Source organism: Ceratotherium simum, chromosome 5 (genome assembly GCF_057802395.1).
Source record: "Ceratotherium simum simum isolate JZ-2026a chromosome 5, ASM5780239v1, whole genome shotgun sequence".
Lineage (NCBI taxonomy): Eukaryota > Metazoa > Chordata > Mammalia > Perissodactyla > Rhinocerotidae > Ceratotherium > Ceratotherium simum.
The window spans coordinates 71,616,467-71,642,546 of NC_141904.1; the positions used below are offsets into that span (position 1 = coordinate 71,616,467).

Sequence of the window (26,080 nt, forward strand, 5' to 3'; positions counted from 1 at the left end):
CATCACTCTCGAAAGCACTTCCACCAAGTATTCTCACTGGTCACCCAGCTGCCTCCTTCGTCTTTGCTCCGATATCACTGTGTCACTCAGACTGACCCTGACTACTAGATTCTAAATCGTCACCCACTCCACCCCAACCATGCAGGTCTGACACCTTTCACCCTGTTCTATTGTTTCCCCATCACCACTATCACCTTCTAAATATATACAGGTTTACTTCATGTATATACTGAGTTACTCACCCAGACCACACAGATGGTCAGTATATTCTTTGCTAAACCTTGTCAAAAAATTCCTAAACAATCAGAGGGTATTTTTCTATTTTTCAATTTACCATAATAAAAGCCTAGAGTATTGAACAACTAAAGCCCACACTTGTATTGTTTATCACATTGCCTTAATTGGAAACAATGAAAAAAGGAAAAGAAATGTGAGTATCTTGCGCTGACAATCAGAGTAAGTAACCTAGAAATTTAAAATAAATTACGTGTAGTTATTTCAGGAATCATGAAACTTTTTAGATAATTGGTCACTCGTAAGCAGTTTACATGACTCAGGACTGTTACAGAATAGCAGAACAAATTATTACTAATGATCGCTTAGTGGTGTGCATTCAACTCTATCAATAACCAGCGTAGGTCTGGGTGTGTGTCACACGTACCTTAGCAGGCATAAGCGAAGGGCACAGAGACCACAACTGACGCAGCGCAGCGAGATAATCACACAATGCTGTTTCCGAACACTACCATGCTTTCTTTGAAACCAGGTCTGCATCTTATCAAGTTTCCTCTCTCTCTCTTGTTTTATCTTCATGATTATCCAGTGTGCCAAGGAGGAAAGACAGACTTCCTAAGGAAATAAGGCAACTTAAATAATGGCCAATCGGGAGTCACGCACCATACCACAGTTTGATATCACTGCAATTCTTACTGGCAGCACAGTGGCATGAAATGAATACATAAGGCTTCTCTCTACAGAGATTTCTTTTTTACAATCAAGAAGAATTTATTTTTTTGTCAAAGTTATATGCAAGTCTTAAAAAAGCAGTATTTTAGAACATTATGCAATATTCTCTGAAAGGATACTCTGGATTAAAAAGAAAGATGATTAAATGTCAATATTTACGTATTCCTTTAAATGTGTATAATGTCTTAATACACATGATCTCATTTATTCTTTACACTGATTTTACATGTCAGGTAGACTCCCTGGATCTGCATTATCCTCGTGATACAATATTCAGACAACACCAGGGAAACAGAAACCATGAAAGATCTGGCAGGGTTCTTCTTCCTTGTCCTGTGTTGGCTTTCACTTTTTACTTTCTGCCAGCAGTTAAAGTCATGTGAATAAGTAATTAAACTAAGTTGACTTAATGATCTTCAAAATCTACAAGTTGGAAGACTTCCTCTATCAAAATTGTTGAATTAGCATTAATAATTTAGAAATCTTTGCTACAAGTCGTATGCACTTTGATACTGTACATCTCAGAACTCTCCAAAATGATCATAGACGCCTGAGAGCAGCAAGCAAAATACTCGGGAGCCTAAATCCCCGACACTCCTGACTACTGAGTTGCAGTCTTTGATGTCCTCTGTCTCACTAAAAGAAAGTGCTTGGGGCTTCCCATATGCAAGTCAGCTGTGTTACAATGAACCATCCGCTGCTCAGTAACTGCTTTTTACATAATATTGACACACCTTTCTCGTGAGGAAGATCAGCCCTGAGCTAACATCCGATGCCAATCCTCCTCTTTTCTTTTTTTTTTTTGTTTGCTGAGGAAGATTGGCCCTGGGCTAACATCCGTGCCCATCTTCCTCTGCTTTATATGGGACGCTGCCACAGCACAGCTTGACAAGCGGTGCGTCGGTGTGCGCCAGGGATCCGAACCTGTGAACCCTCCGGCCACCGAAGCGGAGCGCCTGCACCTAACCGCTGCGTGCCCGGGCCGGCCCCTTACACGTCATGCTTTTATGCTGACGTTTTCAATTGTACAAAGGTTTTAAAATAAGCAAGATTTGATGCTTGCAATTTCAAAAATCAGCTTAGGAAGAAATGTAAACATTTAAGGGATGCAGTTAGATTATTTCTTTCCTCCTTATAATTCACATCGATTGTGATCGAGGAGACTCTTTTCAGTGATTATGAGTATATGTTATACCAAATACCCATATGATGTAATAGGGTGAATGACAGTGAAAGGGTCACACCATTTCACATTACAGAATCTTTCATATAATGTCCAACATTACAGCATATCTCACCATCTTACAAAAAACTCAATGGCCAAATGATATTCTCACGAGAGGATTTGTTTTTTATTTTTTAACAGGAAATACAATCAGTTATCTCTGGAGGAAATTCAAACAAGGATACTTCGTTAAGGACAGTCCCTCAATTTTAATGCAAATCAAAAAAACTCAAAGTAGATATTTAAAGCACAAGATTTCCAAAGTGAAGTAAGGCCATTTTTAAAATCTTAGAAGTCACAAACCTGAGTAATAATGTATATATCTGGCTTGCATAACTGCATGTAATATAACATATATTATATATGATTGATGAGAGGAAATCAAATAATAAAACAATGAAAAGAAATCTTGATTGATTCCAAATCTTTTAAATGTATTAAACTTAGGATGTGCAGAAATATTGTTTGAAACATTTGTATTCTACACTGCACATTAAGTTAGCTACGGCAATAAATCATGTATGGCTGGTGATGTGATTCATAAACTTGCCAGCAGAGTTCAGAGGCAATGTATCAGAAACAAAGAGACTGCCACACCTTAAACAAGAAAATGACATTAAAGAATTAGCCAATTCTTCCAGTGATGTAAAAATCACATGTCAAAGCCAGAATAAGTTCGTATCAAGCTTTACAGAGTATTGACAAAAATTAAATAAACATTTTAAAAATACATATTTGTAAACATTTATATATTTAAGTTTTTCACATCTCAAAGAGCATTTTTATAATTTTATTTATTTATTTTTCCCCCCAAAGCCCCAGTAGACAGTTGTATGTCACAGCTGCACACCCTTCTAGCTGCTGTATGTGGGACGCGGCTTCAGCATGGCCGGAGAAGCGGTGCGTCGGTGCACGCCCGGGATCCGAACCCGGGCCGCCAGCAGCGGAGCGCGTGCACTTAACCGCTAAGCCACGGGGCAGGCCCCACAAAGAGCATTTTCAGATTCATGACTTGTGCCCAGGAGTGTCTGCTCTCTGCATGTGGTTCCTCAAGGGACAATTCAGTTTAAATAAATATGCAAGAAGTTACCTTCAACATAAAGTGTTAGGCATGTGAACCCATCCAAACGTTTCATAGATATCAAATTACTTTATACAGAGATTCATATTACTCATTCTTTTAACTGTATAATTTGGGATAGAATTATACATTCTCATTTTTTAGCAATTTAAGATTCTGCAAAAAAGTGAAGCTGCCACATCTAGAAACAGTGATGTAACATTTGGCGGGAGAAAGGGAGTGAGCAAGGGGGAGTTGTGAATTGAGATTATTTCCAAATCGTCATCTTCCAATTTCAACAATTTAGCAAAAATTCAACATTAGAACTGAAAAACAGTCTAACAGTTTTCCCACGATGTACTCAAGGTGCGGTAATTCTTTTGAAGCTGATCTTTCTTGCTAAGTAAATGCTGTATTTCTGACTTATAGTGAAAAACAGGCTGTTGTCAACAATGGTTACATTAGCCTGGAAGGCGATAATAAGAGTCACTTCATTCCACCTACTGCTTCCAGTGAGAGTAGCACATACTCTGGATAGACCAACTACTGCCCGTTCTACCTCTAATTTCCAAATGAGGTAATTTTGTAAACAACCTTGTTGATATCTCCAAAATTGATACCTTGGGTATCTGTCAAAATATATACGAATTTCAAGTCTCTCCATTACGTCAAAATTAAGGGTTTTCTATAGAGAGATTATATTATTTTTTCATGTTCAAGAAGAGAATTAAACTAATTTTTTCTGAAAAGCTCTGTTGGCAAATTCTTACATTTCACTTCCTCTTTGAATCTTCTTCAGTTACTCAACTTTAAGCACAAAAACATTTTATGCATACAATTTATCAGCAGATGTTTATTGGTCACCTACTATATACCACAGCATACAACGCAAATATATACCTGAAGAATTTTAAGGGATCATTCACCAACTTCAACAAAAATGCTGCATTTGTGATAAGACACTACCGACCACTTTGGCCACCGAACTATATTATAATTTCCTGAAGGTCAGGTCTTCATCTGAAATTCTTCACTGTGCTTAGAGGACAAGCACATAACAGGTGCTCAGTAACTGCACGCTGAATTGCACTAAATGTCAACGTAACCTTTAAGAAAATGCCATCACTTTCTCCCATCAGGGAAAAGGGCAAATGTGACAAAATACGTCAATAACAAACTGTGGAAAGAGGGGATTTTTTAAGGACTTCACTCTAAATTTACCTTCACTTTTCACAAGTGAATCTGGGGATCTGCTTCTGGTAAGTTGTCAAAATTTACTTCAGTATCTATTAATAGGGTTTGGATATTATGGCTTTGCAAAGTAAATATCCTGCATTGTAATGATTACAAAAGAAGGTTTGGGGGACATTTACCTGAGTCATCTTGGCACAGATTAACAATAAAGAAGTATTTTAGGAATCTTATATTAAAATATTATTATATAATATTCATTTTTACTCTCATATGAAACTATTTCATCTCCATCAAATTATTTATACTCGTTTTGAGAGGCCCTACCATGCCATGCTTTCCCCCAGCAACTGCCGCACTTCTTCTCTTCCCCTCAAAGCGACACTTGTGCAAAGAACTCTGCACACACTGTCTTCACTTCCTCGTCTAACTTCTCTTCATCTCCTTCCCCAAGGGCTTCCCTCCATTCCACTTGACCTAAATGACTCTAGAGGTGGCCAAGGTTCTTGCCCTTGGTGATCCCTCATCCTGGAACACCTTCTCTGAGACATGTGCATGGCTCTCTCCCTCACTTTCCCCACCACACCTTTCGTGGAAAAGCTACCCTGACCACGATATTTAAATTATCTCCTCCCTGCACTGTCTGGCACCTTTTCCCTGCTTGATTTTCCTTCATAAACTTATAACCACATGAAATATTTTATATTTTACTTAATTTTTTTGCGCTAGTAGAAACTTCATTTTACTCACCGACCTGAGGTTTACATAATAAATTACATAATACTCCTGCTGTGCACTAAAAACCCTTCTATAGTGAAGCTCCAAACCCTCTGGTCTTTCAACCTTTTCCAGAGAGAGCTGGAAAAGTCGGCTGCATAACTGGGGGGAGGAGGGAAATGAAGTCTGTAAAAGTCCTCCTTGACAAGCTGCAAGCCCCACCAAATGTCCGAGGATAAACAGGGACGCGGAGCAGGTGACTCCCCTCTGCCCCCATCCCCCGGCGCCCAGGGGGCGTCTAAGGCCGAGGCAGAGCGAGGGGGGCGCGGGGCACGGGGTTTGGGGCGCTGCCCGGGCCAGGCCGGTGCGGTCGGGTCTTACCTGCTCCCCGAAGTCGATGGCTCTGTTGGTGACGCCCAGGGGCGCCACGAACCGGATCAGGGGCCCGTAGTGCGTGAGCGCCGGGAATTTCACCATCGTCCCCGCCGCGGGCGGACCCCGCACACATGTGCCGCCGCGAGGGGACTCTGCCGGGAGGCGCGGGGCGAGCGGGACGAGCGGGGCGCGGGCGGACAGGGGCCGGGCCGGCGGGGCCTCGGGGCGGCTGCTCCAGCAGGAGCGCCGCGAGCTCCAGTCCATCCCCGCTGCCCTCCCACACGACAGAGACCTGCTGGCGCGGGCGGCAGAAGATGCTGTTGACAGCAGCTCTGGGGCCTGGAAATAAATCACTGTGCGCAGGAGGCGCCGCCGTCGCAGCTCTAAGTAAAATAAGGAAACCTATTTTACTTAATTTGTTTATCTGTCTCACCAAACATTATAAGTTTTATTCACAACTCTTATCATCTCCTATAACAGTTCCTTATAACAAAAAGTTAAGTTGAACTCCAACCTTTCCAAATTCCCGTCTCATCCTAATATTATCGAACCCCTCAGCAGCATCAATACAATTTTCCATGTCTCCTTTGAGAAGTACTTCGCGGGATCCTATCATTCCACACTCTCTAGATTTTCTTCTGCTCTATTAGCCCATCATTTTTGATGTAATTTGCTAGCTCCTTCTCCCATTACAAAATATTTGGGACCAGTGTCCCGAGCCTTAGTCATGGACACCTTCTTTTCTGAGTATGCACTCTTAACCCAAGTGATCTCACCAAGTCCCCTGGCTTTAAATATCATCCATATTATATGGACTACCAAGTCTGTAACTGCAATCCTCATTTTTCCTGTGAACTTCACACTTATGTAAAATTCTAATGTGAACTGTACGTTAAACTCATTTTTTCTACATCCCAGGTTACTGCCAAAACAGATTTAAATATGAGATGGGCTTAATGTTATTTTTTTTTTAAGTTTCAAGTTCAGAGCAACACTTGATAAAATAGGTGGCATTTATAATTATATAAAAGGGCTTATAAAGGGGATAAGTAGCCCTCTTGGGGGTAGAAAAGTTTATTACTTAAGTAGTTGTCCCTCTATCCTCACCTCTCTACGGGATGGGTAAGGCATCTGGCATCGTTATTTCTGGAGTTGAGGACCCTGAAAGAACTGCTCCCACAGTTCGACAGTGAGTCCTATCAAATACCAAGCAATGACTGCCAATACACACGAGGCCTCATGCAAAGCTGGGATCAAGAACCGTGAGGGCTGAGAGGAGAGGGTACGAATGAAAAGGACAAGAGAGCACAGAAAAGGACCGGTGAGGTTCCCAAGATCCTGAAGGAGGATCTCAGAGGGTTGTCCTAGGAGAGCTTTTATAGACGATTAAGAGGAAAATATCTCCAAACATTATAAGGTTCATGCCCCTTGTGAGGCATCAGGGAATATGCACCCCATCTCGGATGCTCTGCCATACCTTAAATCCAGAGCAGAGGAATCAGTGTTTGGGGACACACAAAGCCTACACTAAGAACACCCAAGCAGCAAAGGCCATCGGTGTAGAACACCCAGGTAGTATGAACCCGTCGTGCAGACATCAAAAACTACTGAATGCCACTGTCAGAAAGAAACCCCTCAGTGACAGCAGAGGCTCAGCAGCGTGCTGGCATCATGTAGCACCAGAGCAGAGACGAAAGCAAGTTTCCTCTTGTCCGTGTCTAAGCGTTGCCTGGTTTTCAAGGCTACACAATAGATCCAAATGATCTACTCAGCGTCTCCACTTGGGTATCATATAGGTGTCTCAAACTGACCATGTCTAAATCAGAATTTTGACGTCCCTTCCGCAACTACGTTCTTCTGTTCGTCAATACGTCACATCAAACGGCACCGTCACCTACCAGCTGCTCAGACTTTCAAGAGTCATCTCTGAATTCTCTATTCTCCTCACTCCCAGAAGCCCGAGCCACTTGCAAATCTCCTGCTTGTAAAATACATCCTGAATCTGTTCAGTTTTCTTTGTTGTTGCTCCTATCATACTAGCCAGGTCCCCACGGTCTCGACTAAACCCTGCAATAATCTCTTCCTCTGATTCTACTGAGCACCCCTACAAATTGCTCTTCACCCACTAGTGTTCTTGGAGTGTTCTTTCTCCAACCTACATTGTCACTACCATGCTTAACTTCTCATTGAACTTGGAATTAAATCTGGACTCCTTACCAGACCTTACAAAGCCCTGAAATTCTCATCTTGGTCTACTCTCCTCCCTCATCTCATATGAAACAACTTGACCTTCACTACACTTTAGGCACACTGACATTTCTTTTTCCTTAAACATGGGAAGCTTTTTGTCACCACAGGGCCTTTGCACTTAACATTTGCTAAGCTTGCATATCACTTCTCTAGATGATCCTCTGGTTAGCTAACCTCATCTTTCATTCTCCAATCAAAAAAGGCTCTCTCCACTCTAGCACATTATGCTATTTTAAGATTCACATTTACTATTTCTTTTATTTCTTAATTTAGTAATTTCAGAAACCCTGCCCTTAGAATATTGGATCCATACAAGCAGAAACCTTGTCTATCTTGGTCACCAACTGATCTGAGAACTGTAGAATAGTATAGAGTCCAATTCAAACTCACTCCTGAAAACTGGTTGAACAGAAACTTTAATATCAATTTATATTTATAAAAGAAAATTTGGCTCTTCTGTTTCAGTCAAAAAAAAAAAAAGTATCTCCATCACGCATTCTGGGACACTAATGTGAGGCCCTTTATGATCTAAGTTATGAGAACATGAACTTAGAACAACTCATAAATATTTATGGTATTATAACCTTACGCATGATTATCATGCACTATTATTGAAATCACAAATTAGAAAACCCACACAATGAAGTTATCTATAAATAATTTCATTAGAAATAGTCATGAGGGGGCCGGCCCCGTGGCTTAGCGGTTAAGTGCTCGCACTCTGCTGCTGGCGGGCCGGGTTCGGATCCCAGGCGCGCACCGACGCACCGCTTGTCCGGCCATGCTGAGGCCGCGTCCCACGTACAGCAACTAGAAGGATGTGCAACTGTGACAAACAACTATCTACTAGGGCTTTGGGGAGAAAAGGGGAAAAAAAAAAAAAAAAAAGGAGGAGGATTGGCAATAGATGTTAGCTCAGGGCAGGTCTTCCTCAGCAAAAAGAGGAGGATTGGCATGGATGTTAGCTCAGGGTTGATCTTCCTCAAAAAAAATAAATAAATAAAATAAAATAAAATAAATAGTCATGAGAGAATTTTCAGTTATAAGTAATATTAATAGAGATGAAAGAAAATATTTACATATGACAGCAACTAACACTCCACTATTTCACAACTAAAATGGAAAGTTATTTTCTTTTTTAAATTCTATCCTCTTCCTTATACAGTTATTGGCTTCAAAACAACTACTATTTTTAGATGCTAGGGAATGAAAATAATTAAGTACTACGAAGTTGGGTATGTAGAATGTGAAACTTTTTTTTTTTTAATAAAACAGTCCTCATCTTGGTTGACAGATGAAGTAATGAACTAGATAGGAATACACATTTTTCCAACACATCTTAAACAAAAAACTAAATGGAATTTCCTCAAACATTTTGTTTTTCCTATTAAGGAATCACTAAAGAAAAACATCAGCCATTTTTACCTATTAAAGACAGCATTTTAACGATCTGAAAGGGATTTCTTTAAATTGAACTCATTGTTCTTGATAAAATGAACACTTATTGATACGGAAATGTTTTATTTAAAACATTAAAATTCCATAGAAAATTCACATGACATGGTACACACCCTTCTTTTAAATAAATTCTATCACTTTTTACAGAAAACTTTTGAAAATCATGATCTAACTTTCTTCGTGTTTATTGTTGCTTTTAATTAGTGAACTACTTTCCAGTGAATACCAGCCAGTTGAATAGACACAAATCAGTATCATGTGTTCCATTAGAATAAGGCCTGAGTTTTAAATATTTCCAGCTAAAATTTAATGAAATACCTATGCTTCAGATAAAATTGAAACATTATATGTGTAAAACATTTTGTGTAAAATATTAAAATTTTCATCAGTCTGTGAGGTTTTTTTTCTTTCAAACCAACAAGGAAAAATATTAACCTCTAATCCAGGATAACACAGAAAAATGTTGGAAATAAAACCCTTGAGTTAAATTCAGTTTGTCTAACGTTGGTATATGAACTGGAATATGTCAATTCATGTGTTTCCATTTCAACCTCTACGCTAAAAACATGAATAACTAAAATGATACACTTAAAGATGCTGAGCTGATAAAAAAATAACATGGAAATATTTATATTGCAATTTTACAGTCAAATGTTCCCTTAGGTATTGTTTCTCCTTGAATTAAAATTCATAAATCTAAAGAAGCAGCTTCCCTAGTGATACCTGTAACCCAACATCATCTCATGGCTTCACTTATTTGAAAATGCCAAAAGAGCCAAAATTATACTTTTGCTCCATGGTTGGTTTTTAATTTAAAAATCCAATGTCACCTACTAAAAAAATCCTACACAATCAAACTACATTTAAAAAAAGCATATTAGACACAATACAGACTTCAATAAATGATTTAGAAGCATTCTTAATAACTAACAAATCACATGATAGCTAGCATGGCAAAAGGTGAGTGGTGTTATAACCATCTGGAAATTAGCAAATTTATTCAAGAAATTACATAAGGCAACATTAATGTTTTACAATACACAGCACAAAGTCTACTCATGACTCCCCAAAGACATTCATAAGGATTAAGATCTAAACAGCTTAGAAATTGACAGTAAAAATACACACAACGGCTCATCTCTCTAGGCAACTCAAAGCAACCTGGATTATTTTACTTTGCGTTAGATGATATAACCCCAAATTTACATTCCCATCACTGCATGAAACAAAATCTTGGCTATAGAGAGGCAACTTTTGGTTCTTCATTACACATTCAACTATATTTACTCGTTAATCTAGAACAGTGGTTCTCAGCAGAGGTTAATTTTTGCCTACAGGGGACACTTCGGGCCATCTGGAGACATTTCTAGGGTCACAGGTTGAGGGGGCTGCTACTGGTATCTAACGGGTAGAAGCCAAAGATGCGCCAAGCATCCTACAGTGTACAAGACAGCCTGCACAACAAAGAATCATCCTGCCTGATGGGGGCTGGCCCGGTGGCTTAGCAGTTAAGTGCTGGCGCTCTGCTACTGGCGGCCTGGGTTCGGATCCCGGATGCTCACCCACCCACCACTTCTCCAGCCATGCTGAGGCGCTGTCCCACATACAGCAACTAGAAGGATGTGCAACTATGACATACAACTATCTACTGGGGCTTTCCGGGTTGAAAAAAAAAAACGGAGGAGGATTGGCAATAGATGTTAGCTCAGAGCCAGTCTTCCTCAGCAAAAAGAGGAAGATTAGCATGGATGTTAGCTCAGGGCTGATCTTCCTCACAAAAAATAAAATAAAATAAAAAGAATCATCCTGCCCAAATACCAACAGGGCTAAGACTGAGAAACACCGATCTCTTCTGAACACAAGCAAAAACTAACTCCCTGGACCTTTATCCCAGTCCATCTCTCTCTAACAGACACCTAACTAAAGCATAAACCACCACCAGAGGGTTCTTTTTACAATTGCTTTAAACATGCTGGACCGCTGGCTCAAACTAAGAGTCACACTACAATACGCTATAAGTAATGTATCAGAGCAGGAGTGCAGAAACAGCAGGAAAATAACTTTTTAATCATTCTTTTTGCATTGTTGCCTCAAGCACATTCAATTCATAAGAGGAGCATCTACATGTTTCCACACCAAGGTGTGTCTCTTCTGTGCTCAATACACTACAAATACACTGACCTTGTCAAAATACAGTACTTCTTTTTAACGTAAAAACTTAAACAGTATTAAGTGAGAAAGATTTGTGTTGGGGGCGGGGGTAAAGAAAGCCACCCAGGTGTTTAAAATGCAAAGTTATTTCACACTTTCCTTGCAAAATGACTCAGATCATTATTACTCTTAGTCACACCAAGTTTGCTGCTTCTAAGACTACTAGCACTGGAGGGAAAAAAAAACCCACCATTTTCCTTGCAGTCGTTATCCCAATGAGACAGAAACTTACTAAAAACAGGTTTGTGCAATACTTGTCTTTTATTATAACTGATATAAAATTAAAAGCAAGCACTGGGAGTGCAAACGAAGATTCCGAGAAACCTTTCATTGACCTAAATACTACAGGGTGTGGGGGGAACCAGTGTGGGAGATCAAGATCTGGCCACCCTGAAATATGTCTCTTTACCTTGATCATTTCCTCTGATGGACATTTGACCTCCCCCACTAACTGCCTGAAGAATTTAACATAGAAGACCTGTTCCAGGAAGGAGTTACTATCTGATGGCTGTAATATAATGTAAAACAGATGTTACAATAGAAAAGGCACCAACGGGCCGTCTTATCAAAACTTCTGTCTCTTCCCAGCCACATTCTCTAGGTGGCCCTGCCAGGAGGTGCCAGACAAACATTTACATTTATAAGGGAAAGCTCCATTTGTAAAGGTATCTCCCTCTCTATACTGGCAAGAGGGGGCATGGCCTCATGTCTAAAAAAACTTATCAGTGTGGAAGGTGAGGCCTTAAATCTGCACAATAACCTTACTCTTGTTTACTGTGCTTTTCTGGTAATCTCCAGTAACTGACTCCCGGGGCCCCCAACATCCTCTTTTGTCTTTAGCTGAAGATAGTATTTAAGATGAGAATCTCTGCTATTGTGTTGAGAAACTCAGTTTCCTTGGTTTCTCCCATGTATATGTGTTATTCAACTTGGTATTATTTTCTCCTGCTAACCTGTCTTTTTAATTACTCGGCCAGCGATAAGAACCTTGAGGGAAAGGGTGGAGGGGGATTCTCCCTCTTCCCCGACACAAGCAAACAAAAGAAAACCCTAACTCACAGCCACAAATCTTAGGCTGTGAATATTTCCTAAGGTATCCCTCAGCCACAACCCTGGCTCCCTCCCTTGATGTTTTCTCCTTTCAAACAACTCGAAAAGACCTCCACACAGCGTTTCACCAAGAGAACACTACTGAGATCTAACGCAAGCCTTGGCGAGTACCCGGCCAACCTGGTCCCTCAGAAGCCGTGGCGGCGGGGACAGTCCTGTCGCCGGCGCGACCCTCTCGCACCTTTCCCATCGGCTCTCTCCGCTCCAGCATCTCGCTGCAGCAAGTGTTACCCAACTCCGGTGGCTTCCAGGGCCCCCAGCAACAGAAGCGGAGCGCCCAGCGCAGCCGCCGCCTCACGCGGGCTCAGCGCACTCAGCGCGCCTTGCACACGGACCCAGGCGGCGTGGGAAGTGGACAGCAGACACACTGCAAGCCCCGCAGGCCCCGCAGAAGGTGCGCTGACCTCACAGAGCCCGGCCCTCCTGCCGCGGGAACCACAACCGCGACAGCGCGCCTGGTAGGAAGGGGGGTGTGGAGGGAGGGGGTCTCTCAGCGCGAGGACGCCCTTCGTCCTGACACGGCTGAGCCCACTCCCAAGAAAAGGCCTTACTCGAGATCCACTCCTCGGCCCTGGGGGGTCCACACCAGGACAAGCAGGGACGAGAAGCTCCCGCCCCGCCGTGGGGCGTTCTCCCGGACCGAGGAGGGGGCCGAGGACTGGGGGGCGCGCCCGCCCTCTGCCCGGCTCCGGACACGCTCCCTCGGACACCGTCTCCGGCGCTACCACACGCGCCCGCGGCCGCCGGGACGCGTCCCCCGGGTCTCCGCACGCCCCGGCGTCTGCGGCAGCCCCCGCGCCGCGCCGGCACCCCGCCGCCCCCCGCCCCCGGCCCCGGCGGCCGGCCCCTCACGAGCAGCAGCCGCCTGACCTCGCGCGCCGCCTTCTCGCCGTCCTCGCGCAGGCTGCGTCCCCCACCTCACTGCGCTCCACCGCCGCCTCGGCCTCGGCGCTCAGCGTGCGGCCCTTCGCGCCCGACGAGAGCGCGGCGCCCTCCGGCCGCGCGCGCCCCACGCGGGTGAGCGCCTCCTCCGCGGACGCCGGCGCTCCACCTCCGCCGCCCCTCCCGACGGGCGAGGAGGGCGCTGTCCGCACCGGGGCCGCATAGCGCGCGCTCCGCTCCCGGCGCCCCTTGGCGCCCCAAGAGGCCGGGTGTCCGGGCTCCGGGTACAACGACCGTCGACCTCCCGCCCTTGGAAGCGCCCCCAGGACCCCGAGCTCCCCAGGGAGCTCCCCCGCCTCGCTTCCTCCCCGGGCGTGGATAATTTCTGCCGGTTTACTCGCACTGAGGGACCTGTGCGGACCTGCCCCTTCCAGGTGCGGGTGGGAAAGCTGCCCAAGCTGGAGCTGATGGTCTGAAATGACTATTGATTGTGAGACTATTCTCCAATTATAAGACACATGTTAATTGATATTCATTGTAAAAATTTCTTCTAATTAAAAAATTACATAGGGCCGGCCCGTGGCTTAGCGGTTAAGTGTCCGCGCTGGGATACTGGAGGCCAGGGTGGGAGCTGGCTCCAGGGCGCGTACTGACGACGCACCGCTTGTGGGGCCATGCTGAGGCCTCGTCCCACATACAGCAACTAGAAGCATGTGCAACTATGACATACAACTATCTACTGGGGCTTTGGGGGAAAAAAAAAAAAAGGAGGAGGATTGGCAATAGATGTTAGCTCAGAGCCGGTCTTCCCCAGCAAAAAGAGGAGGATTAGCATGGATGTTAGCTCAGGGCTGATCTTCCTCACCAAAATAAATAAATAAATAAATAAATAAATAAACAAACAAACTGTTAAAAAAATTACCTAAGATTACTTTAAAATATTGAAGCACAGATGGCACTCCTTGCTGAGCGGAGACATTCCACTGGTGTTTAGGAGACATTAACCGTCAAATCTGCTGATGTGGATACATGGAGCTTATCAAACTCTTTTCACATGTCTCCTCTCAGTTTCCCGGCCTTACCGAGCTTTCAGACCCTGGGCTGCTTGCCCTACCATAGCCACTACAACAAAATGTGGGATCTGGCTTCCCCCGAGGCTGCCATAGAGACCAGGTGACACAACACAGAAGAGCAGGGTAAATTCTTCTCGTGGGGCAAACTTTGACCAATGGACGGCGGGAGACAAAAAGGAGACAGCAGATAAATTTCCTCTCTAGTCTTCCTGCCAATGGACTGTTCCATTACATAGGCTTTTCACACATGTGTTTTCAAAGCTTGTCAAATAGTGACCGCCAGTAGAGCAACACACATCACCTTTCATTTTCTTTCCAAGTCTCTTTGCCTTACTTCCTTTTGCTCTTACCCTTGGTGCCCTGAGATTGTACTCTCAATTAATTAATGTATTAACATATACGTATTGTCTTAGGTTCTTTTTTTTTTCTGAAGAATCCAAACTAAGACAGTAGTTCTTTGAGTTCAAGTTATATAAAGAAATGATATAGTACCAGTGTAATCCATAAAAATATCATTAATAGTGAAATGGAATAGCTATAGCTTTAATATATAACTACATCTGCATTGCAACCTCCCCTTTCTTCAAATATACCTTCATAGAGTTGGCATTTATTGAGATAGGAAGGCTGTGGAGAACATTTTTGGTTTGGTAGTGGTGGTGGAGTGATATTAGGAGTTCAGTTTTGAACATTAAACTTGAGGTGACCATTGGACATCCAAGTAGAGATACAGAGAAGGCTGTTGGGTATAGGAGTCTAGATTTCAGAAGAGAGGTCTAGGATGGAGATATGAATGTGGGACTCATAACATATAGATGGTATATCATATGATGAGATTGGATAAGATTTCTTAAGGACTGAATATTGACATAGTGAGAAAAATCCCAAAGGACCAAGCCCTAGAAAACTCCCACGTTTCGAGCTCAGTATATAAAGAGAGATCAGCAACGAGACTGAGAAAGTGTCCAGAGAGGTAGGAGAAAAACCTAGAGAGTGTGATGTTTTGAATGTCAAGAGACAAGACGAATGTTTCAAGGGGAGAAAGTCAGCTAATGGATTCAATGATAATGACAAGTCAAGTTAATAAAAAGGACTTAGAATACAGGCTGGATATTACAATGTGAAGTATAATGGTAAATTTAATAGGAACATATTTTGGCAGTGAAGGGGATGAAAAGTTGATTAGAAGAGATTCAAGAAAGTATAGGAGGAGGAAAAGTGGGTACACAGTTCATTAAACGAATTTTGGTATAGAGGGAAAGAAAGAAATGGGGTGTAAGCAGGAGGAGGCAATGAGGTTATGGGAGGGTTTCTTTCAAAGACGATTTTGAAAGAATAGTATTGTTATATACTGAAGGGAATGACCCAGAAGAAAAGAACAAATGGATGATTAAAGGGAGAAAGAGGAGAATTGCTGGACCAATATCCTTGAGGGTGTGAGAGGACATGGCGTGAAGTAGACAATTGAAAACTGGCCCTGAATCACATAATAAACAGTTCACCCCCAGGAATAGGAATGAAGGCAAAGACTCAGATAGGTTCATCCTTTAGAGTTGTGAGCCCACGGGCAATCTTTTCTGGTTGGTCTATTTTCTTAATGAAATAGAAAGTCGAATCATTAGCTGAGAGTAAGGATGAAAAAGGAATTGTTGAATGTTTGAGAATAGAGCAGAAAGGAAGAAATAATGTCTAGGTGAGTAAAAGAGTGAACAGTCTATGGATTTACACTATAGTAATAAGCAGCATTAAGGATGATTTGGCTTGGTGTTCATGAATTTAAAGTGATACAAGAAGTATGACTGTATGTTTTTCTCTAATTATGCTCAGTTATGGAATTACATCTAAGGAGTAGGCAGATAATTGGTTTTAACTAGGGGTATGGATTAGCCATGCAAATAAACAGGTGAGAAAGGGACAGAGAATTGAGGATATAAACAAGGGAGTAAACTATATTGATCGAACATAAGATTTATGCTAGGTAAAAGAGAGGAGTAAAGACATTGGGGAGGTGGGAGAGAGAGTGTGAGAGGGTCGTATGCCCAAAACATTGTGGGTGCTGGGGAAAGCAAATAATTTGGGGATTTAGGCAGTGATCAGGAAAGATTTAGGGTAGTACTGAAGAGATGGATAAAGACTGTATAGGAGGTTGTAATTATTCATATTGACAAGGTCACAGTAGTGATTGGCTAAGGAGGGTGCAAAAGACCATGGGTGGAGAGGAGGTCCAGGAATAAAAAGGCCACGGAACTGAAAAGATCATCTACATGAATATTAAAATCAACAAAAAAAATGACAGAAATAATGTTGGAGACCATGGCAGTGATCCTTATTCAAGGAATAAGGGGGTTGACCTTGGGAGTTGACCTGACCTTGGGAGTCACAGATGATTGCAGCAAGGACAGATAATGGGAGGTAGAAACTGATGACACAAATTTGAAAGCTGGGGACTTTTAGGAAGGAGTAAAGGAGAATGGGCTGGAAGTGACAAAGAGAAGACCATTTCTCTAGGCCCACTTTAAGAAGAGAGTGGAAAAGAAATCAGCCATCATTTGAGAAAACTATAAATAAGGAAGATCCTCAGGGGAAAAAACAGGTATGCTTTAAAGCAAGATGGTACACTGAGGGTTCACAGAAGAGACTGAGGCTACAGAATGTTAGTGACCTATCATGAGTTTCAGTGGTCACAGTGAGAGGAGATAGGAAGAGTGGAATATGGGGTCAGAAAAAGGCACCAGGGGGCCGGCCCTGTAGCGTAGCGGTAAGTGCGCACGCTCCGCTGCTGGTGGCCAGGGTTCGGATCCCGGGCGCGTGCTGATGTGCCGCTTGTCAGGCCATGCTGTGGAGGCATCCCATATAAAGTGGAGGAAGATGGGCACGGATGTTAGCCCAGGGCTAGCCTTCCTCAGCAAAAAGAGGAGGATTGGCATGGATGTTAGCTCAGGGCTGATCTTCCTCACAAAAAAGAAAAAGAAAAGGTACCAGGCAGCACTATAACCCAGATGATCTAGCAATCTTGTTTCTTTCTGGTGATTGACATCAACTGGTATAAAAGGATTAATGAGTTTAGTCCTCATATTTCCACAGCAGAGAGTGGTGGCCAGACTGTGGAAGAAGGAGTGAGAGGGGCGGGAGGTCTTCCGAGGAATATGACTAGTTCTGGGCTCTCACTTTTCTCCTGCCATGGAAGCACAGATTTCCGCAGATTAGGGTCTTATTCCCAGTGCAACCTAGCCCTCTTGACGTCTGTAGAAGGAGGCCTCTCGCCTGGCAGTGAAGCAGTCCTACCTTGAACATAGGCATCCAGCATCCTTCGACCACTGTCAGTGGAAAACTACATAGGAATGGTGTCCCTTCAAGCACACGGGCTCCTTCTTGACTGCTCCTGAAGGAGGCCCATGGAGAGAACACAATCTCACAAGAGAACCAGGAACTTGTTTGTGTCATGAATTTAACAAGCTTTCCCTTTTCTCTATTTCATGCAGGTATTATTATTATTACTATTATTATTTGGTGAGGAAGATTGGCCGTGAGCTAAGAGCTGTTGCCAATCCTCCTCTTTTTGCTGAGATTGGCTTGACAAGCGGTGCGTAGGTCCATGCCCAGGATCTGAACCTGCGAACTCTGGGCCACCGAAGCGGAGCACGTGAACTTAACCACTACGCCACCCGGCTGGCCCCCATGCAGTTATTGTTTTTATCTGCAGAAGTCTAGAAAGCTAGGCAGCAGCTCTCTTTTGTTCCCATTTCCTGGAGATCTTTATTATGATTGTAGGAATGTACACTACAATGAAATTATGATTTAGTGAAAATTCAGAATATCTTTTAGAATTTACTTTATCAGGATTTATTATAATTTCAATTAGTTTTGACTGAACTTTTAATAAATATGTCGATTGGAGTCAATTTTCACTTTTGAAATTGATATTAAGTGCCCATTATATACTAGTCACTGGGCCACAAACTGGGATACACTCAAGGAACTCACAGTCTAATGAGAGAGATTACATTGTAAAAGATAATTTCAGGGCCGGCCCCGTGGCTTAGCGGTTAAGCGCACGCGCTCCGCTACTGGCGGCCCGGGTTCGGATCCCGGGCACGCACCGACGCACCGCTTCTCCGGCCATGCTGAGGCCGCGTCCCACATACAGCAACTAGAAGGATGTGCAGCTATGACATACAACTATCTACTGGGGCTTTGGGGCGGGAAAAAAAGAGGAGGAGGATTGGCAATAGATGTTAGCTCAGAGCCGGGCTTCCTCAGCAAAAAGAGGAGGATTAGCACGGATGTTAGCTCAGGGCTGATCTTCCTCACAAAAACAAAAACAAAACAAACAAACAAAAAAAGATAATTTCATTTCCCCTATAATATGATGGAGGTAAGTACAAGGGTCTATGGGAGGGGGAGAGGTAAGATAAGTAACTCAATTTGAGATGCTTTATCTGACTCTTTATAACACACTATTTTCTTCCCTGGCTCATGTGGCAACATGGTGTCTTTCTATGGCGGTGGCTTTCTATTACAATGATTCTCAGTTAAGTGTGTGGGATGGTGTGTCATCCTATAGGCAATGGATCAGAATCTCCAAGTAGGGAGGGGACATAGTTGGAAAAGATAGTTGGAAAAGCCTCCACCTCTCAGATGAGCATCCTCTACTTTGGAGAAAGTTTTCTCCCACCCTGTGAGAATACTGCTTTGTAGGATAAGGAGTTTTAGTTAGAATTGGGTAAAGTACATTTCAGGAGTATGATTTGTGCAAAAAATAGAGAAAGCTGGAGGTGAGAGGCACAGACCAGGAGGGGGCTGTGGCAAGAGGTGAGATGAGAGGAATAGGCAGAGACTAGAATATAATAGGCCTTAAATTGCATGGTCAGAAGGATAGGATTTATTTTAATGAAGGTTGCCAGGAACTATTGATTATTTTTAAAGCAATGGAAGGATATAATCAGGCATAAATTTTTAAAAGCACATTCTGCTCATAGAGTAAAGGATGAATTGGAGAAGGTTTAGACTGGAAATTGGAAAACTAGTTGAAGATATTGCCAATCCAAGCAAGCAACAGTGAAGGACTAATCTAACGCAGTGGTGATGGGGATGGAAAAGAAGGGATGGATTCGAAGACATAGGAAGGAGACTGAGGAAGTGATGAATCGGATGTGTGGTCAACAGGAGAGAGGCAGGGCAAATTAATATTTTTTGAAGGTCTACTACGTGTTTCATGCTAGGTACTTTTATATATGTTACCATCTACTCATCCACACAAATCTGAGGATTCAGCACTGCCCCCATTTTGACAAAAGAGGAACTTGAAGATCAAAGAATCTTTTTTACATGCCAAAGATTACCAAGTAAGCAGTTGGAAGAGCTAGAATTAAGCCAGGTTGTTTTTGCTTCAAAATACATGCGTTTCCCATTATATCATAATTCCTCCAAAACTGCAAAAGGAACAAGAGGACGATCAGATTTCTCGCTTGACCAGTTAGGTAAATGGTGAGACTGTCACTAAAAATACGCAATATTGGCTGGAGGTAAAAGCTGACATGTGCAGTTTTGCATAAGATGAGTTTGAGGTATCTGTGACTTAATCCAATTACATGCATACAGAAGGCATTTGTAGCTGCAACTCCAGAGAGCAAAAGATACATACTCTGGATGTAAAAATACAGAGAGAGTTCTTCATCTAAGATTTCAGCAAGAGGGAATAGACTGATAAGAAAAGAGGACTTAGACAAATTTGGAGATAAACAATTTTTGACAGAGGCAAAAGGACCCATAAAGGAGACCAAGACTAATCAGATAGGCAGGCGGACAATCAAAATTTTCACAGATGGTAAGAGAGAATGGAGTTTGAGGAGGATCTAGTACTTGACAGGGAAAGATGCAGCAGTGTGTTCAAGAAATGTAAGGCCTGAAATATTTTCCTTGCCGTTGGAAATTAGGTCGTCAGAGGCCATGGTGAAAAGCAGTTCGTTGAAATGGAGGCAAAAGAGTGTATTGGAATTTATTAGGACTGCTCTTTCAAAAAGCTTGACTGTCAAGGAAAAGGCGTATAGAGGGAAATACAGGGTCACGGGACATTTCATATTTTAGATGAGAGCCTTAAATATTATCTTATTTAGGGTCAGTTTTTATCAAGGACTTACTATTTATCAGACATTGAGCTAGCACTTTACAAACGTATGAAGCATCTACGAGATAACTATCCTTATTTTTAAGAGAAGCCAAGTAAAGCACAGAAAGTTTATGACACTTGCCTAACTTAACGAGCTGGAAAGAGCTCGAGTCAGGATTCACACCCAGGTGGTTTGATTCAAGAGCCTCATGCTCAACCTCTGCCTCTTGAGGAAAAGTCAGGAGAGGCAGAGACTGAAGGTCCTGAAGGGAGAGGACAAAACGGATGGAGCGAAAGCTCTGAGTACGTGGAGAGGGAGGAGCCCAGTCCAGGGCAGAAATGGAGTCACGTCTGCAGATGCGGGAAGGGAGCATTAACGCAGTGGCAGATGTTTCTCAGGTGCGGGGTCCTATCTAACTAAACAACTTTTTCTTTGCACGAAAAAGGTCTAATGTAAATATATAATTTTTTCAAATAGTTTAAATTTTTCCAGTTTCATTTATTTTATAGGCTTTTTCCTTTTGTAGAAAATATTGTATTTCTATGTACTAAATACTAACAAATATTACAGAGATGCTGTATTTTCTATTCTGTTTGATTGATCCATCTGTTCATGTACAATACCACACTCTACTAGTTACTGTGGCTTTATTTTGCATTTTGATATTCATCCATAAAACAAATATTAAGGATCTACAACGTGTGTGGCGTATTGTTTAAATATTCATGGTAAATAAGACCTATAGACATATGCATCCCCGGCCCTCATGAAGCTCATAAAGTCCAGGAATCGGCAAACTTTTTCTGTAAATAGCTAGATAGTAAATATTTTAGGCTTTGCAAGCCATTTTGTCTCTGTTGCAACTACTCAACTCTGCTATTGTAGCTGATATCAGTCAGACAATATGTAAATGAAGAGTGTGGCTGTGTGCTGATACAAATTCATTCACAAACACAGGCACTGGGCGGGATTTGGCCTGAGAGCTGTGGTTGTCCACCCCTCTTCTGGGCCAGCAATGCAGTTCCCTGGATGAAGAGTTGTTAAGCAATAGTGAAAACATTTTGGATGTGACAATGGAGATTGTAGAGACTGTACATTTTGTTCTTATGCAGCTCTAGTCCCGTGTGGTTTGGGGTTGAGGCAGAGTGACACACATCCTGCTTTTCCCCAGACAGTTCAAATTTATGCCTGTTATCCTGGTATAAGAAACAGAGCCCCTCTCTTCACCGTTGGAAGTTTCCTGGCTGGGATGGTAAACTGCATGCTTAGCCTAAGCTTAGGAGCTGAAACAAGGATCTCCCTCAACAGGAAAAGGAATCTGATCTCAGTTAAGGCAAAACTGTGGCAGGAAGACATAAAGAACATGGAGAAGTCTCTCTCAGAGGAGGTTTTCCAGAGGGCACATTAGGAAAGGGTTGGGAAGGAGGAGAATTGGGGTTCCTATTTAATGGTGTCTTAGCTTGGGCTGTTATAACAAAGTACTGCAGACTGGGTAGCTTATAAACAGCAGAAAATTGTTTCTCACAATTCTGGAGGCTGGAAGTCCGAGACCAGGGCACCAGCGTGGTCAGGTTCTGGTGAGAGCCGCCTTCTGAGTTGCAGACTGCCGACCTCTCACCGCATCCTCACGTGGCAGACAGAGCCACCTCTAAGGCTTCTTCTTACAAGGGCACTAACCCCATTCATGAGAGCTCCACCCTCATGACCTAATCACCTCCCAAAGGCCCCACCTCCAAATACCATCACATTGGGGATTAGATTTCAAAATATGAATTTTGTGGAGGACACAAACATTCAGTTGTAAAAAATGGTGTGTATTACAAAGGAAGGAAATGGTTGGAGGACTAGAAATAAAGAAATAAAAATAGCAAAGGAATACGAGTCTGGGAGAAGAATTAAAGATACACTGATTTCTTTGATCAATGTTACCAGCAGGACATTATTGATAACTTGCTATGTCTCCTTTAAAGAAATCCAGGCTAAGTACTTGCCTCATCCTTACTGTGAAGCAAGGCAAGTGTGTTCTTCAGGCAAAAGTTCATGGAGGAAATAATAAGCTAATGAAAGAGTCTATTCTCAGAGTATTTACATTCCTGTCGGCCACATGTAGTTGGTTTTCAGAAAATAGCTAGAGTTGAGATCAACATTCAAATTCAGAATGTTGATCCACACCACATATTTAAAGCTACACCCATTATAAGTCCTGTTGACTTTTAAGGCCAGTGTTTTCTCTCTGCCTGCTGCCTCCTCTCTGCCTGCAGGATCAGATGTCTCCTGGGTCGAGTTTTCTCTTGTTTCCTCAGGCAGGGTCAGTCACTCTGTCATCTCCGCTCCCTGAGGATGCTGCATCCACACACACACTTGGGAAGAGCTTGGGAAGAGACCGGTGCTAAAGTTTCAGAAGGAGCCCCTTCCAAGCCATCGGGAGGACCCCGCTACACGTTCACATGGTTACATGTGTTTGTGAAATGGAAGAGGTTTTCCAACTGCAGTTGGGTAAATCACATCTCTTTTCACTCCGCGCTCTCCTGCTTTGCACTTCTCCGGTATCCATGGTTTGGGGGAAGCTGCAGACGCTTCTGGGATCTGGTTAAGAGGATCCGTGGCGTATAGCATTAGTGGGCTATATTTCTGTGCTTCGCAGTCACTCCCAAGTGCAGTGAGTCATTGCTGGCCGGCAATCCCATGGGGAAACAGCTTCCAGCCGCCTCCTGTGCCAGTTCGCCAGCCTGTTAAAACACCTGGATGCGCAGCTCAGAAGTTACGTGGTGGTGTGTAGGTGTCCTTCGGTCAAGTCTATGCATGTGGAAGAGGAAGAAGGATGGATGCAGGGTCTGCCTTAGTGGCAGAGAGCCTCCTGGGTCGACACGCTTCTCGGGGCAGCCTGCATCCCCTGATTGGGGCAGGGGAGGTAAGGGGCTGACGGAGGACTCTTGACGGGGCTGCCCGCCACGTTGGCAGAGGCAATCGCAGGCCTGCTTTGCAATTCCACTTGCTCCTCCGCCCAACTCTGCTTCCTCTCTTTCCCTGTCAGTTATTAATCTTTTTTTGTTTGTTTTTCTTTTTTTTTTGAGGAAGATCAGCCCTGAGCGAACATCCATGCCAATCCTCCTCTTTTTGTTGAGGAAGACCAGCCCTAAGCTAACATCTATTGCCAATCCTCCTCCTTTTTTTTCTCTTTTTCTCCCCAAAGCCCCAGTAGATAGTTGTATGTCATAGTTGCACATGTCAGGCCATGCTGTGGCGGCCTCCCCCATAAAGTGGAGGAAGATGGGCACAGATGTTAGCTCAGGGCCGGTCTTCCTCAGCAAAAAGAGGAGGATTGGCATGGATGTTAGCTCAAGGCTGATCTTCCTCACACACACAAAAAAAGATTTGAAGAAGTAGAATGCTATGCATTCCATTTTGTTTACAAGGCAGCCTCCAACGGTGGAGAGAAATTAAAGAGGAAGGAAACAAATGCTCTTGATGTTAACTCCCTTACAGTTATCTTTCTCTCAGAAACTCCTTGGTGATCGGATGGATAAGACCTAAACTTTAAATTCATGTTTTTGTAACTTTAAACTGAATTTCTCTCTGCTGCTCCTCAGATACCGATAACTAAATCCATAATGCAAATACTCAGAATGCTAGATTTTGAAAGAAACAAAGCAAAAATCTTTATTCTAGAATATTATGTATTTTTTAATCGTAACTTTAATGGCTACACAATCACATTAGAATTTACAATTGCGGTTTTAGAGTGGGGGATAACTTGCCGGCATGTGAAGTACCCTTGCATCGGCCTCAGATGACACATTTTTTTGTTGACTGACCCTATTACTGATGAAAACATCAAGGTGGCTCTTCACTGGGTTGTAAAATCTGTGACTGTTTTAAATTGCCCTGAATCTTTTTACTTTTCCAGCCCTCCTATTTTTGACAAAACTAAGTGCTATGGTGTGAATGCCTGTGTCTCCCCCAAATTTGTATGTTGAAATCCTAGTCCCCAAGGTGATGGTATTTGGAAGTACCTTAGGGAGGTGATTAGGTCATGAGGGGGGAGCCCTCATGAATGCTATTAGTGCCTTATAAAAGAGGCCTCAGAGAGTTTGCTGGCCCCTTCCACCATGTGACGATACAGCATTTTTTTGCTTTTTTTTGTGTGTGTGTGAGGAAGATTGGCCCTGAGCTAACATCTGCTGCCAATCCTCCTCTTTTTGCATAAGGAAGACTGGCCCTGAGCTAACATCTGTGGCAATCTTCTTCTCTTTTGTATGTGGGTCACTGCCACAGCATGGCTTGGCACAGTGGTGTAGGTCTGTGCCCGGGATCTGAACCTGTGAACTGTGGGCCACTGAAGCAGAGCATGCAAACTTAACCACTATGCCACCAGGCTGGCCCCTGAAGATACAGCAGAAGTCAGCAGTTTGCGACATGGAAGAGAGCCCTCACCAGAACCTAATCACGCTGGCACCTGATCTTGGATTTCCAACCACCAGAAATACTGGTGTCTGGTATTTTTGTTATAGCAGCCTGAACAGACTAAGACACCAAAATATTTCCAGTTTGTTTTAAAGTATAGAAACAACTATAACATAATCCCACTCTTTAAAACAGTGGAATAATGAATTTTAGTTATTATTTCATACTTGTAGTAGAAAGCCTCTTGAGAAGTCCCTTCCTTTAAAAATAAAAAAGCATATGTTATCTTAAATCACCTAGTTCATGCTATCTACCAATTATGATTATTAGCATGGCCCATGACTTAAGAATAAGTATATAATATGAAGACTAAGACTTTTTTTAGGCTCACACATATGTGTATTTTTCATAAGCACAGTGAATTGTCCTATTTCATGCAATGTAATCCTAAAGCAACTTTCTTATTGGGACTCCCACTGCTCCTTTAAATTTATTCAATGGGACCGTGTCCTCCCTTGCACATGGATGCAAACTTATACTGATCTATGACTTGACTTCTGTTGTTTTTGGTAATTAAAATCCCTATGGGCATTTTCCCTTTCAATTCCAAAATTAAGCAAACTTGATTTTAAATTGAGATTTCCTCTCTTCTTCTAGGTGATTTCTTGTTATCTTACTCCCACCTCTGCTGTAAATAACACTATAACACTGCTTTACTCATTCAAGAAATTTTTTTGAGCCTCTCTTCTGTACGGGTCCCTGAGCTAGGCAAACCAGACACAAACAATCCCTTCTTTCAAGGAACTTAGAGTCTAGTCAGGGGAGAAAGATAATATAAAGATTTAGACAGACAAATATAAATGAATAAATAATCATCATGAAAAGCACGAGTGAAAGAAACATGTAAAAAGCTGTGATTGACCTCTCTGTAGGGACAGCCAAAATCTGATGGTGACCTCTGCAGATATTCCCATTCCAACGTCTTAGAAGAAGCAAAGTTGCTTATTCCCCATAGTACAACTAAAACTGGGCTCTGAAATTTAACCAA

At 42.8% G+C, this 26,080-nt stretch overlaps 1 long non-coding RNA gene across 4 annotated transcripts in view; it reads right to left on the reverse strand.

The window, feature by feature from the left end:
- The window catches only part of LOC147917074 (uncharacterized), a 68,276-nt gene extending 54,569 nt beyond the window's left edge, over positions 1-13,707 (reverse strand). The window contains exon 1 of one of the 4 annotated variants that reach the window (XR_015552243.1): positions 13,434-13,707. This is a non-coding gene — a long non-coding RNA (uncharacterized LOC147917074). Of the gene's footprint in view, positions 1-5,540; positions 6,359-13,433 lie in introns of those variants that run through there. The other 3 variants (XR_015552244.1, XR_015552242.1, XR_015552241.1) reach the window with 3 other exon arrangements.
- Between the last annotated feature and the right edge of the window lie 12,373 nt (positions 13,708-26,080).